Genomic DNA, 14,578 nt, shown 5'->3' with positions numbered 1-14,578 from the left:
ATAAGTGAGCTACCTCAATTAAATGTTTTTCTTATAAGAGTTGCCATGGTCATGGTGTCTTTTTATAGCAATAAAACCCCTAATATACAACATTACTTGTATATTCTCCAGTGTGAATAATTTTCCTTGCCCTATGTGGACAGAAGGACACCTCTCCTCCATATCATACAAAGTCATACAGAAATAATTTTCAAATAACTGTGTTATGACCTTTGAGAAAAGCTAATGGCCATGCAGAGAGGGCCTGCTTCCTGTCACCCAGGTCATTGCAAGGTACTGTACTAAGGCTGTGGGAGATGGCCTAGAGAGGAAGGTGGAGCCTCTTGAGCGGCTGTAACAGTAAACATCTTCAGTAGGCCCTGCCATTGCCACAGGAGGGGGCATTTATGTCTACCACCAAAGATGAAGTCATTTATAGTTCTACTGTGAAATAAACTGAAGGGCTTTTACAAATTCCCCACTACAGCATGGGGACTTGTGGCTGTGGAGATTTATCCACAGGGCTTTCAGCCTCACCAGACAAGAGCAACCCTCGCACACAACAAATACAGCCATCACCTTCCAAATAAAAATGCTGAGACATAGGGCACAGCAAACACTACATTCAGAGTAGCTTTCTGCAACAGAAGAGCAGAGCCATGGTCCTCAACCCTGGCAAGTCAGAAGTGCCCCTGAGGCTTCTCAAATCCCCCAAATCCTATTTGTTGATAATTAATTCTTCATTGGTTATTATATTCTAGGAGAAGGACTAGAGAGATGGATCTGGTCTCCGTGTGCAGTCACAGTGGAGAACTTCATTAAAAGGAACACAAAGCAAGCCGAAGCTTCTTGATAGACTGGCCTAATATCATGATGGAAAACAAGAAACCACTCGGAAGACTGAGGCAGGACAATCTCAAGCAGAAAGCACCCCAAACAACAGAACTTTCAAAGCCAGCCTGGACATTCTGATGAGACTCTGTATCAATACAGAAATTAAGAAAGGGGGAGGTAAAATCTTTTAGAATACACCAACATTCCAGCTTCTGCCAACCCAAAGCAACTTCACTAGATTCATTTGTCAATTCCAGTGGGCTATTTTTTGGCTGGGTGTGGGGGCAGGTTCTCAGGAGACCATATTATCAGCAAACAAAAATGACATCTTTCCCTCCTTCCCTCTGATTGGTTTCTTTCTCCTGTCTAATTGTGCAGGTTGGGATTTCCAATGCGAAGCTGAGATTCAGCATCTTATCACAGAACAATATCGGATTTTGTCAGATTTTTCGGTATGTGAGGAGATGATCTTGTAATTTTATCTTTCGTGTTGCTAATGAAGTGTGCCGTGCATTGATTTCCAGTCATAGCAAATGATCCTTTAAGTGTGAAGTTGAATTCAAACTGCTAGGATTTTTGCCTATTACTTCTTATCTATGTTAATCAGGGATATTGGCCCATAATCTTATTTACTTATAATATCCTTTGGTAACTAGGTAACTGTAGCATAGAAAATGAACTTACCAGTATCACATATACTTTGCTTTTTGAAAAAGTTTGAAAAGAACCAGAGTCGATTTTTTAACTGTTTGATGTTTCATTAATGGCACCATTTAGCCTCAGATCTTTCTTTGGGGAGGGTTGTTTTTTAATCACTGATTTGATCTGCTTATTAGTTATTTTTTTCAGATTTCCTTTTTGTTTGTTCGTTTCTTAGTAAATAGATCCCTGGGTGCTGTGTATGTCTAGAAATTCATACACGTCTCCCAGCTCAGCCAATGCATTGATGTGTAACTGCTCTTGGTAGTTTGCTAAGACAATGCTCTCTGACCCTCTAAGAAATAGGGCAGAGATGAGGACTCAGTTAAGAGCGGGTGAGGAAGCCACACCTCTGCAACCACACAGGAGAAGAGGGCTTACCTCTTTCAGTGACAGAGACTCTTATTCAAACTCCAGAGCTTTCAGCCTGAATTTAGAGCTGGCCACATCCTCAGGAAAAGGTTTACAGTGACAGAATGGGGAAACTTGGTGAGAAAAAAGAAGAAAAACCTCTCAGAAGCCACAAGGGTCTCTGAGCAATGACAAAGGGAAAGACCACAGACAACTCCTCCCTCCCTGTAACCAACTCTCCACTAAGAGGCACAGTCCTGTCGTCTCTAGTATCATCAAGGACTAGAGAGTTCTAGGGAAGGACAAGAAAATCCAGGGGGGTCTCTGACAGGAGAAAAGGCTATTTCAGAACCTACAAGGAAGATTAACTCGCCTGAAATGAAAACCCGAGAAAAGCAACCAATCCAGATTGCTGTTCAGGAAGCGGATAAGAAGGGGAATGGACAGAAGAGGGATGTCCGAGTACAAAAATGGCCTTGCCTGGCACCTCTTCCCCATCTCTGGGCGCCAATTCCATAGCATCCACATTAGTCTAAGAGGTTAAAAACAAAGGCTGGGGGTGGCTCTGTGCCTTGGAATTAAAACAGCATCGACAGTCTTATTAGCTGGACTCAGATGGTCAGGAGCCATCCATCTTTCTGCTCAGGGGAATAATTGACTGCCAAGGGGTCCAGACAGGCCTCTTCGCTCTCCCTGAGGTCTGGCCCTGAGTTCAGCACAATTAGCTAAGTGCTTGTGTGGGGGAGAAGGCTGGCAGCACAGTCGGCGCCCACTTAGGCACGTGGTACCTAAGCAGGGAGAACCCTGCCTACCCACAAACCAAGATCAACACTCTCACCAGCATCTCTGATAGACGAAAGGGCTCTTCCTAGGCTATGGGGGATTGGAGAAGCCTACAGACCCTTTCTTTGAACAATGTGCTTCAAGACATAAGGTACGGCTCAGAGAGACATAAGAAATCGATTACATTGAAATATAAATGTCGTGAATAGTATTTTATTTGTGAACTTTTAAAGTTTATATGTATGGGTGTTTTGCCTGTGTGTGCGTGTCTGTGTACCAGTTATGTGCCCAATGCCCTTTAAGGCCAGAAGAAGGCAAAAGTGCCCTTGGAACTGGAGTAGAAAACAGTTGTGAGATGCCATGTAGATACTGGGAATCTAGCCCAGATTCCCAGGAGGAGTATCCAGTGCTCCTAATCGCGAAGCCTTCTCTCCTGCCCCATATTTTATGGCTAGGTAGCTAGCCTGGAACGTATTGCATAGACTAGGCTGGCCTTGAATTCAAATCCACCTACACTGCCTCCTAAGTGCTAGGATTGGAGATTTGTGCCATCGCTATCTCCCTGTGGTGGTTCATCTTGATCGCCAACTGGATGGGTTTTAAGACTTCCATGGAAATCAATCTCTGAACATGAAAAATAAAAGCTAGCTGAGCACAAGCACTGCCCTTTGCTTTCAGACTTCAGATAGAAGGTGACCAGAGAGACCCTTGCTCCTGTCACTCTCCCTTCCCCACCACGATAGACTGCAGCCCCAGAATTAGAAACCAACATAAACCCTTCCATCTTTAAATTGCTTCAGTCAATTTTTTGTATTTTGTCAGAGCAATGAGACAAGTCACTAAAACTAATTACCAGAATATTTTAATTGATGATGGAGTAACAGTTGTGGATCCATGTTAGACCCAGAGGATGAGCTCTGGAGACAGGAACAAGAGCTACTGCTCCGGAAGCCATGAGTATCTGAAGTTATAGACGACGGCACACGATATGAGAGTACCTGCTATAAAGACTGCTACCCCTGTTGATTCTGCTGGTGGATTTCTGGTCTCCATTTATCAGTGAGGGAAATGCTAAGCTTTATTTAGACAATAATAAAAAAATAAAAAATAATAGTTTTTCCAGCCAAGTTTAGATTCTGATATTCACTTTGGGCACCTTAGGTTAAGAATTTGGGTTGTAAGTGGTTATTTTAAATGACAATGACCTTTTCAGCTCAGTAGGAGTGCTTCAAGAAAACAAGCATCTATCCACCTTCTAAACTGACTGTACCAACCCGTGACTGGATGGCCCTGAGAGACCTGGCATCTGCCGTGAAATCAAAGCATACATGCACAGACAAACAACTCAAAATCTCACCAAACTCACTGCCAATCACCCCTCTTTCCTGCTGTCCCCCCACCAAACAAGGACTCTGTGGCTTCCCCCTCTCCTTTCTCTGGGCTTGTCTCCTTTACACTAAGGTCTCCACTTAGAAAGGTTGAATGGCTACTGTGTTCATAGAGCTCAGCTACTGACTGTGGTCAACCTAGGGCTTTGGGAGGGTTAATTCAGTGACACAGTTGCCACTGGAATTACTGGGGTCAGAGGCCCTGGAAACCTCAATAAGCTAGGCTTGACCACCCCTCCCCTCAAGACACCAATAAATGACAAGGAGTGATGGAAAAACAGAGGAAGTGGATCTATTTGATGGATTCACATTGAGATAGGAAGCAAAGAAAGAGGTCAGTGACGCCCCCAAAGTCCATCTGGGGGTCCTGAGGTGTAGATTTAAACACAGGGCAGGAAAGCTGACCTCGTCCAGATCTGGTCCTGCCCATGACCCACCATTAGCTCATCTCCAGTTCTATAAGGTTCTCACACCAGCCAGAGCTGCATAAAATAAGTCCCTCCCTGACTGGCACCAGGCTGTCCATTTCCTTCTCCTGCTAAGAGACTCTTGCAGAAATTTCAATTTCTTGGGTTCATTGTCTCAAGACAGGCACATCAAGTGTCTCCTTAGATTACCTCATCTCCATTCCAGTCTGGATGGTCACATCAGCAGGTTTATTTTTAGGTGAGCAATGCTTACTCCATCTTGTCCTGAGTATTGTCTCTTTATCCAAGTCCCCAACCATTTCTGCCTGGAAAGTGACAGTAGTTTCTCAGGTGGTGTTGTCCTATTCTTTCTTTCTGAACAAATCTGGCCCACACCTACCTCAGCATTGCCCATGGGCTAAAATAACTTGTGGACATTCCTTTTGTCTTTGTTCACTAAATAGCATCCAGTAAATTCTCCTGTTTTGGCTCCTGGCCCAGGAAGCCTAAGTGTTTAGATATAAACACTTTCTGTATGGGTTTTTTTTTTTTTTATAGGCAAGACCCACTAACCTCTGTCACGGAATATCAGGCAGGCCTGGCCAGAAAACCTGCAGCAACCTAGGCCGCTAGGGAAGCTTATTCTGAGGACTGGTTACTATAGAGTTGCAGGGGTTAAGAGACAAACAGGACACAGCAAACACATAAAGCTTAGCAGAAGCAGGAAGCAGCCTCGGTCTGCCGTTGAGCGAGAGACGATATGGAGTTACTGGCTAAAAAAGCAAGGAGAAGACGCTGGGTGGGTTCTTACTGTCTCATCCTTGGTATCACACCACTGCTTCCTACTGAAGCCAACCAGGAGGTTGTTGGCAAGGGAGGCTAAAGAATGAAGTGTCCTGCAAAACAACAGAGCAACACAGGAAAGGTTAGGCTATGTCTGTGTTAGAGCAGATTCAGGAGGCCCGAAAACTTCCACAGGTCTCTTCTTTCCTCCAATGGCATCATCCACGCTGCTTACCACACTGGCGGAAACATGGTAAGAAGATGGGCAAACTCCCATGATGCTTTGGGTCACGGGGAAGTTTTTTCTTAGAGGTGAGGAGATTGTTGGAAGAATCGCATTCTGCCCACTCACACACAGTTTTCCTTCCCCAGGCCTGTCTGCTGTGCCAACCTCTAAAACCACAAGCGTGACAGCTGAGTTTAACAAGCTTCCTCTTTTAAATGCCAGCCAATGAAGCCAATGGCGGGTGTAATAGCATGAGGAATGAAGCCAGTATGGGAAGACTCTTGTCACCTTGAAAGTCACACGCCAGAATGAAAAGGTGCAAAGACTGACATGGGCCACTCTCTTGGGACACAAACAGAACCACAAGGACTAGCTGCTTAGAAACTGAGCACATCCGGTTTCTAACAAGGTGAACACTGAGTCCCAAGCGGAAAAGGCCCTCAGAGCCTCCTCTGAAGCTCCACAGAGAAGGAAATGCCTTCTTCCTTCAACCACCCCAGAGCAGGTGCCTCTGCCAGTCTTCACTCCACGTAACTTGTCAGGGTTTGGACTGATGTGGATGAATGAAGGCAATAAACGTGTGTGGGATTTGGTCCTCCAGCCCCACCTCCCTCTTATTCTGTTCCTCTCAGTCTTGACTCTGGGTGAAAGCTGTCAGTTCCCAGAGACTGAGTGCAATCTAAAGACCTTAAGTGGAGGGAGCTCTTCCTGCCCAGCTAATGTATTCCTTCCCAGCACAATCTCTCACAAGAGCCTCCAGGGGAGTGTTGGGCTAGAAGTTGGCTTCTAGAAGAATGGTTGATACTAACCTAGAATGACTTCAATGGTTGATAAAAGTTCTAAAAAGTATGACCTCTGAATGTACTTAAATTTTCTTTTTTAATTGACTTGCATTTTTATTTAAATTTATTTTTAAAAGAAAGCTTGTATGAGTGTAACAAATACAAAATTCATACAACTTTCCCGAAATTGAAGTTAACCAGGAAAACAAAATAAGGTTATTCTGTGCCTAAGAAAGCCCAGGATCTGAAACATACACTTTGTGTTGAAGAGGGGAGAATTGGCAGGTGTGGAGAGAGCTGGTAAAGATTGCCAATGCTGGGATGGCGCCATTGCTCAACAGGTTAAAGTGCTTGTCTCCACACCTGATAACCTGTATTTGCTCCCCAGGACCAGGGGTAGAAGGAGAGAAAGGAGTCCTGCAAGCTGCCCTCTGACCTCCACAAGCTCGCCATCATATGCACCCACATGCATGTGCACGCATGCATACACACTCCCAACTGAGTACATGTAGCATAAAAGATATACCTATATGAAAATAAAGTGGTTTCTTTCAAACAACCGGAAGGATTGAAAGAGCAAGCCGGGGAGGGGCTGGCAGAGCCTGTGTCCTGTTGCAATTTCTAATCTCACTACTGTAACCACATACACGATGAGAAGCGACTTAAAAGAGGCCAGGTCTGCTTTGGCTCACAGTTGGAGAGTGAACGCTCCATCATGGCAACAAAGACACCATGGGGTTCAGGATGATGGAAGCATGCGGCAGAGACAGCTGTCATCTTAAAAGACCAAGAAATAAAACCGACAGGAAGTAGAACTAGACTGGAAAACCTGCAGGCCCATCCCCAGAGACACACTTACTCCGAGGCTGCGTTGATTCTTAAAAGCTCTATAACCTTGAACCAATGCTACCAGCTGGGAACCAAGATTCAAATATCCCCCCATGCGCCTGTGGGAGACATTTCTTAATCAAAGGACAACAGCTGGCCATGCCACGTTTCTCTAGGGGCAGAGAAACAAGAGCCAGTTCTGTAGATCTTGAGATCTGTTGGAGCTAAGCAAAGCCAGTTGCAAGGAAGGAGGGCCAAGGGCAACAGCCCCTGATGCTATCAACACATAGGAGGGAGTAGGAAGTGATGTCATGGTGTCTAATTTTGTTTCTGTTGCTGTGATAAATAGCGTGATCACAAGCAGTTTAGGGAGAAAATGTTTAGTATGCCTTACGGTTCCATGCTACAGTCACAGGGACAGGGGTGCAAGACAGCTAGTCACATCCAGTCAAGAGATCCAGACTCACAGCCAGTATATCTCCAGCAGGCACGCTCCTCTACCCCTCTTCCAACAGCAGGGGGCAGGGGTCCCCACTCCCTTCTGCTGGTACTTCTGGGCCTGGCCAGTGAGCTTATCCTGGTCCAATTCCAGGTTGAGAATCTTTCCCTTAGGGACAGATACATGGGCTGACAGCCCACCTCTGAAAAGCCTGAGGTGCCTCTGGGAAACCACATCCAATGTTCACTAAAACTGGGGGGTGCACACACCCCAAAGATCCTTTAACACAGAGCTCCTGCTGGCTGACCCTTTCAGAACAGCTGCCCCAAATATCCTCCTCCCTCTTACCTGCTCTGTACCCACGTGTGAACACTCTTTCTATTAAGGCCTGATGAGCTCTCCGCATCCATAACTTCTTCTTCCTTCATGACCACTAGACAACACCCAGTTTTCCATAGTTCTCCCAACTCAGGGACGTGACTCTATGATCACCCACCCAAGTGTAACATTCAAGAATCAAAGCCTTTCCCTAAGCAGCTGTCGTCTTTGGAGAGAGAAGGGCTGCCTGCAGTAAATCCATCAGAGGGAGTTCAAGAAAATGAAAATGCAGAGTAGGGAGCTTGTCTGGGGCCCGGGGTGCTTCAGTGAAAGGCTGTGTTATATTAGTGTCTGTTAGAGAGCCACATATGTTAGTAGGCATGACGACAAAGTCATGTTAACAGCTTACACCGTTTTTAACTCGTGCTCCATGGTGTATGTAGGCAGCCTGACCTGTGTCTTCTTGCACGTAAAAAACCAATACTGAACAAATCCTTCCCGTGCAGAAACCTGCTTAAATGCACCACAGTACACAGGAACAGAACCAACCACACTCTTCCTTCCCGAGTACCAGACAATGTGCATTCAATGCACTCGAAAACGCACCCCTTGAGGGTGCACAAATAATGAATTGAGACTGAAAAGCTATGTGACTTACCCATGAGCCCTTAGGAGCTAGAATTAAGTCCAGGTCTTAATCAATACACAACTCTGCCGTCCAGCTTAGAAGACGGAACACCCAAACGACATCCTAGAAAAGCTACCCAAAAGAACTCCAACTTATTGGCGTCCCCACCCCCATGAAATTATAAATTGCCCACTATGCAGTGGCACCTGGTGAGCGCCATCCACAGGCATCTCTGGCATAGACGGGGAGCCTAGGACAGAAAGCAAGTGTTCGTATTTGCTTTCTGTTACTGTGATAAACACCACGACCAAAAGCATCTTGGTGGAGGAGACGGCTTATTTCAGTTTCTACTTGCAGGTCACTCTCCATCACTGACCAGGACAGGAACTCAAAGCAGAAGCTTAGAGAAGCAGAGAAGGAACACTCTTCACTGGCTTTCTCCCTCTGGCTGATGCTCAGCAGGGTTTCTCACACACCCAGGACCTCCTGCCTTGGGGGGCAGGCACTGCCTACAGTGGGCTGGACCCTCCCACATCAATCAACAATCAAGACAGTTACCCACAGATATAACCACAGGCCAATGATATCTGGGCAATGCCTCACTGAGAGCCCCTGCCCCTTCTCAGGTGGCTCTTGAGTATAGCAAGTTGACAGTAAAATCTAGCTGGGACAGCCAGGTTGTGGGAACCTCAGGCAAAGCCAGAGCCTATGGTGTTCAGTTAGGAGAAAGCCATCTCAGATTGATGGCTCAGCTCTGCTGAAATGAAAGGAGCCTCAAGTTCAGGACATAGGGCATCTCCATCTCATGGTGCCAAACACTGGGAAGCAGACATTCAGACCAGGACCGAAGCAGAGAGCCTGAATCGAGCGAATTTCACTAACTTCACCTTGCTTTTCTCCAAGTTGGTCGCAGCTCTCCACTTGTAGTGAAAGAAACAAAATTTTTACACCCCATGGGTTCACTGAAGAGGCAAAACCACATTTGAGGCCAGAGGCCAGAGGCCAGAGGCAACTTCCTCTTCCGTCCACCCAACTACGAAAAAACAGCCCTCTGCCACACGCAGGGTCACTCACCTAAGGCAATGCTGACTCTGCCCTGGGAGTTTCGAAAACTGGCAGCCTAGAGTCGCGGCTAATGTGTGGTCTGTGTGTTGCTGGGCAAACTATGAGTCTCTCTGGACCTCTGCACCAGAAGAAACGTCCATCTGGGATCATTGAGTGATGCCTAGAGACATAGCGCTGTGCTCCACACACATTTCCAGGGCGGATATGCAGAGGTTAGCATCTCTGTGTGGGATTGCTTCTGTCTCAAGGTTCTTCTCGTAGACATATGACGTACCCTGCAAGGGAGTCCAATGACTAACTAGATGATCTAAGACCCTCCAAACCTCTAAATTTGGCTTTTTTTTCATTAAATTTGTTTAGATTTATTTTATATATCTGATTGTTTTGCCTGCGTGTATGCCCACGTACAAACTCTTGGGCCCAGTGCCCACGGAAGCCAGATCCTCTGAAACTGGGGAGCCACAGCAGCTGTGAACCACCATATGGGTGCCAGGAACTGAACCCATGTCCTCTGGAACATGCTCTTAACCACTGAGCCATCTCTCCAACTCGACAATTTTTTTTTCACAAATCACCAGTACAGATAACCATTTACCTACTTCGCAACATAGGTAAAGCCTAATGCAGACCAGAGTTACAAGAATATCGGTGCAGAAACGGGGCTTCACAGTTTAGAACACCTACCACCTTTGCACAGGAACTAAATTCAGTTCCAAAACCAAAGTCAAGGGGCTCAAAATCTAACTCCAAGGAATCTAACAACCTTTTCTAGCCTCCTCTGGCACCCGCATTACACATGGGTACAACACACACACACACACACACACACACACACACACACTCTTAAAAATAAAATAAATATTTAATCAATATAAATGTCATCAACTCTAATGTGATATTAGAATGTCATCATTTATTTGATAGGAATCATGATAAGCCAAACTCCTCTCTCCCAACAGATGCACACACCCTCTGAGAGCCAACTGCTCTCCAGTGTTAGAAAGGACAGCCAGGTACTGTTGCCTTCAGGTCAACACCATTGAAAGGAATGTGCGATTTAATATCAGAGGCTCTGTTTCAGCCACTGCTGTGGGTGAGCTGTTCATATCGTCAGTGTCAAGAGCTGGGCTGCTAATGTATTTATGCATACGGATGACAACCAGGAAAAGCAATTAGGACTTGGGCATCTGTGCTTTTGTGGTGCCTGCTCAATGGACTGGGTGGTGGGGCTCACAGCAACCCATGACAGCAGTGGCTAACTGCTGCCGGTCTTCCCTCCCCATGGGTCAGATTCACTGTCTCTTTATATGCCAAGCATGTCGGGTTTGTACCCCAACCCCTTTGTGTTCCCATTCCCAGGCCAATTGGGCAAGCCATAGGAATGCTGCAGGAGAAAGAGCTGGGAAGTGGGAGGTGGGAATGCGGTGGCGATTCTGAAGTCTTTCCGGGGCTCATTCAAGCCATCAATTAGTGAGGCCCCGCAACAGGAAGAAAAGTAGGTCAATATTATCATCCCAGCTTCGAGGATGAGAAACAGACTTAAGAAGAATGGCTTGCCCAGGGCTAAGCCACGGATCAGAGGAGCTGAAGCAGAATTTGATGGAAGAGTCCCTGACTCGGAATCCTTAGCCAAGTGTGTACTTACTTAGCATGCAGAAGGTGGTCGATAAATGAGGCAGAATCATAGAGGGAGTCTTAAATTGATGCATGAATCTCCTCCTGGGTGCAGGGCCAAATTCAAGTCCAGCTCAGACCCTGAAGCCACTAGGGTTTTTTGTTTGTTTGTTTGTTTGTTTGGTTGGTTGGTTGGTTGGTCTTTTAGCTTGTTTTTGTTTTATTTGGTTTGGTTTTTGGTTTGGGTTTTTGTTTGTTTGTTTGTTTATTTTTTAGAACATGTTTTCGCAACTGCCACAATACAAGTAAACGCCTTTGGATGTCTACCAGTTGAAAAGGAGATGAGGAGGTAACCTGATGTTCCCGGTAGGCACTGCTTTGTCCGAATAGTTCTCTTGCTAAGGGACAAAGAGGGGTTGGCAGGACCTCACCCAGCCCTTCCCCCACTGCCTAAACCCATGGAAGGCAAATTAGCTTCCTTTTCACCTCTGTGGGTGGATTAGTGCTGGGGAAAGAGAGAGCAAGGTCAAGGGATGGGGTCCAGTAGCCATAGGCATTGTGCCCAGTGGGGTGGCACAGTTCTCATGAAACCATTTCCATGGCAATCCTTTGACTGCCTTTCACTTTCCTTGTCCCCACCCCAGTGCCTCTACACTGATTTCCTTATCTGGTCCAATAAACTCTTTGTATCTTAAATTAACCGTACTCTCTTGCATTGTTCACAACTCTGACTAGTCCGGTTTCTGACCTAGAAACCTAAGTATTTGCCAAAGTGAATCACAACTGCCAGCTTCAGATTCCTGCACCCAGCTGGTGGGAAAGGAAACATGGCGAAAATGCCTCCCTAAGAGCAGTTGGGCAGGGATGGTCTTGTTTGGGGACTCAGTTCTTCATATCCTCAGACATATTGTTGTACCGATATACACTGAAAAATTACTTACGTATAAAGTCTCTTTGTATGTGTATGTCTGCACCCAGTGGCAGTGGTAAAAGCCTGTCAGGAAAGGGCTTGCTGGGTAAACTTTAGAACACAGGAGCGAGTTACTGAGTTCTTTTTGTAAATGAGGGTACAATAAGTCACAGGCTCCAAGTAATAAGTATACTATTCTATCTTTTATAAAGCAAGAAAACATAAGAATCCACATTTTCTTCCTTAAGTAAACATAAAGTCAACAAGCAGGTAATAGAACAAATTTTAAAAAATAGTATTTTCCCAAGAGAGGAGAGAGAATAGGGCAAAAAAAACTCCACAATATGAAAATGGGGCGAGTGCTTTTTATTAATGAATATTCTTTTTCCAATTTCAGAATTTTAAAATATGCCAATAGGCTCTTATTTAAAAAAAAAGCGAAGGGTGTAAAAGCACTTTGCCCAAGCATGACAACCTAATTTGATCCATGGATCCCATGGTAGAAGGATAAAATCCACTCACAAGAGTTGGGCTCTGGCCTCCACACCATGTGCCATACATAGCATGTGTGCGCACACACAGTACATATATAAACACATACAAATAAATAATAAATTAATTCAAGGTGCTACTTCAAAAAGGCAAAAAGCATCTGAATTCTAATCTATTGGGCAACCCCTTACCCTCCGGTCAATTACCTTCAGCACGTGCAGTGGGCAGACCCAAGCAAACACTGAAGCCTTTATGCCAGAGACTTCTCTCAGGAGGATGCCGTTCACACAGTAAGAATGGAGTCCCATGGCTGGAGTGTTGCTGTGTCTGGAATACACAAGGCCTTGGATTGATCCCAGAGCAAGAAGAAAAGGAAAAACAAAGACTAGACGCTGGTCCACATTACTGAAGAGAAGAATTGACTGGGCTGTTGAAAGTCAAGTGATCGATTCAGGTGCAGATACGTGAAGATTCAGAGGGCCTTTGGTTTGTGAGATACAAAACAATAATCCATCCCGGAAGTACACACTCTGGAGATGTGTCTTCTCAAATCATATAAACGATTATCTTCTGCTTGGGAGACACACTATGCAGAAACAGGCAAGGAGACTGTTCAATGTGAGGGCTGTGGTGTGAATGAGAAGTGTCCCCTACAGGCTTACGTGTTTGAACACCTGACCCCAGCTGGCGTCACTGTTTGGGTAGGTTTGGGTCCCTTTAGGAGGTTGAGCCTTGCTGGAGGAAGTGGTCAAATCAGGGACACAGTCCATCATGATGGGGGGAGGGGCTTGAGGTTTTGTTGCCCAACACAACTTCCTGTACACTCTCTACTTCCTGACTGAAAGCAATGTGACCAGACTGTTCACAGACCTGTCACACAACTACTTCCCCATCCTGACAGACTGTGTCCCTGCTTAGACCATGAATGAGCCCTTTCTCCACTACGTTTCTGTCTTAGTTGTTTGTCTATTGCTGTAATAAAAACCCCACGACCAAGAATAACTTGTAAAAGAGTTTATTTTGACGTTTGGCTCCAGAAGGATGGGAGTCCATTGTGGATCAGAGATAAGGCAGCTTGAAGCAGAAGTGGGAAGCGGGTCACCTCTTCAGCTAGAAGCATGCAGCAGAGAGCAAACTGGAAGTGGGGTGAGACTTTAAACTCTCAAAACCTACCCTAGTGACGTACTTCCAGCAAGAGCCCTTCCTCATAACCTCAGCTCTGCCGACTGAGGACCAAGTGTTCAAATTCCTGAGCCAATAGGGACCATTTCTCATTCAAACCAGCACAGTTCTTTAGCGGCAGCAATAAAGAAGCTATTGATATAATGAGCTCCTGGGAAACGTGGGGCCCTGGCAAATGCTTTGCAGCACTAGTGTTCTGGTATGATTACTCCACATTGTCTCACGAAGAGATTTGTGCCATCCTGCCTAGACCCGGTGGGTCAACATCAAACCGAGGTCCCCGAGATAAAATGGACATAGTTATCCTCTAAGCTATCTCTTGAAAATCAATAATATTTCAAATTTAATGAGTTGTAGGACAAGGAAATTAGAGTTGGAGTAAGCAGTATTGATTAAATGAGTCTGTCAACGGGAATCTGTAAGTTTGCTCTGTAATTAAGTAACCCACATAGAGTACAATGGGCCTAATACTATCACTTCCATGGAACTATCAGAGGCCTGGCTGCTTGTTCCTCCGTAAAAAGTCTCTTCCATGCCCCAGCTGGCATCCATGCCCTGCTTAGCACAGATCCCCCTGCCCTTCTTGCAGGCAGCAGCAGGTTCCCATGACCAGCAGCTTCCCCCAGCACTAACTGTACTGCTGTAATCTCAGAAATACAGCAGACTTGAACATCAAATGAAAAATGGCAAATTAAAAAAAAAAAACCTCACGGTGGGGAAACTGCCCTCAGCCAAAGAGCCTCAGTGGGGCGGCGTTCTCCCATCAGCGCTGATTGTAAAGCCTCCCTTGAGGTTTGTTCTTATTTCAGAGAAGCTTGTGGATGGCCAGGGCAAACTCTCACTGAATTCATAAAAGAAAGGCCAAAGGGG

This window comes from Arvicola amphibius, chromosome 3 (genome assembly GCF_903992535.2).
Source record: "Arvicola amphibius chromosome 3, mArvAmp1.2, whole genome shotgun sequence".
NCBI lineage: Eukaryota > Metazoa > Chordata > Mammalia > Rodentia > Cricetidae > Arvicola > Arvicola amphibius.
The sequence above is the reverse complement of the archived record's forward strand: the minus strand, read 5'-3'. Positions refer to the sequence as shown.